The sequence below is a fragment of the Sinocyclocheilus rhinocerous genome, unplaced genomic scaffold, assembly GCF_001515625.1.
Source record: "Sinocyclocheilus rhinocerous isolate Xijiao unplaced genomic scaffold, SAMN03320098_v1.1 scaffold1595, whole genome shotgun sequence".
Classification (NCBI taxonomy): Eukaryota; Metazoa; Chordata; class Actinopteri; order Cypriniformes; family Cyprinidae; genus Sinocyclocheilus; species Sinocyclocheilus rhinocerous.
This window is the reverse complement of record NW_015655715.1, coordinates 329203-329880: the sequence shown is the minus strand read 5'-3', so window position 1 is coordinate 329880 and position 678 is coordinate 329203. Positions and strand designations below refer to the sequence as shown.

The window sequence follows — 678 nt, the reverse complement described above, 5'->3', positions numbered from 1 at the left end:
ATTTCACACATATTACACAGCCTGCTGCTCATAACTGCTTAAGAGTGCGCTGGCCACAAGCGATGACATCGTGGAGGCTATTGTTGGACCTACACACACATTTCATGAGGAAAGTTAACGTGCTAATGTGTTATAATCAGCCCAGAAGTTTCGTCTGAATTGAACGTGTTTCTTCATATGGTTTAAAACGCATAATTTCAGTGCGATAAACATGATAATACGAGCAGGTACGAGCTGTAATGGCAGCTCTATTCTGGAAAGCAGCGCGTGGAGTAGCAGCTCATTTGCATTTAAAGAGAAAGGCCCGAAAAACAGCATGTTTCTGCTTCCACTCAAAATAGGCATTTTCAAAATGATATAATAAATGATCTGTGGAGTATTTTGAGCTGAAACTTCACAGACACATTCTGGGGACACCAGATACTTGTATTACATATTGTAAAAAGGGGCATAATATGTCTCCTTTAAGAAACCATTGCCACCACTGGTCTCTGTGATCAGCTTAGGCTCACGATGCATTTGGGAAACAAAGCCCAGATCAGTGCTTATCAGATGACAGAGAAACAATTATTTCACAATAAACAAATTTCACAACTACTCAAAATGTTGACGTCAATAAGATTTATAAAAAAAAAAAAAGGAAATTAATACTTTTATTCAGCAAGGATGAATTAAATT

The 678-nt window shown here is 37.8% G+C and overlaps 1 protein-coding gene across 3 annotated transcripts in view; it reads left to right on the top strand.

The window, feature by feature from the left end:
- Positions 1-678, top strand: part of LOC107718883 (protein tyrosine phosphatase type IVA 1-like) — a 6299-nt gene that overhangs the window by 1707 nt on the left and 3914 nt on the right. The gene's annotated exons all lie outside the window — the stretch shown is intronic.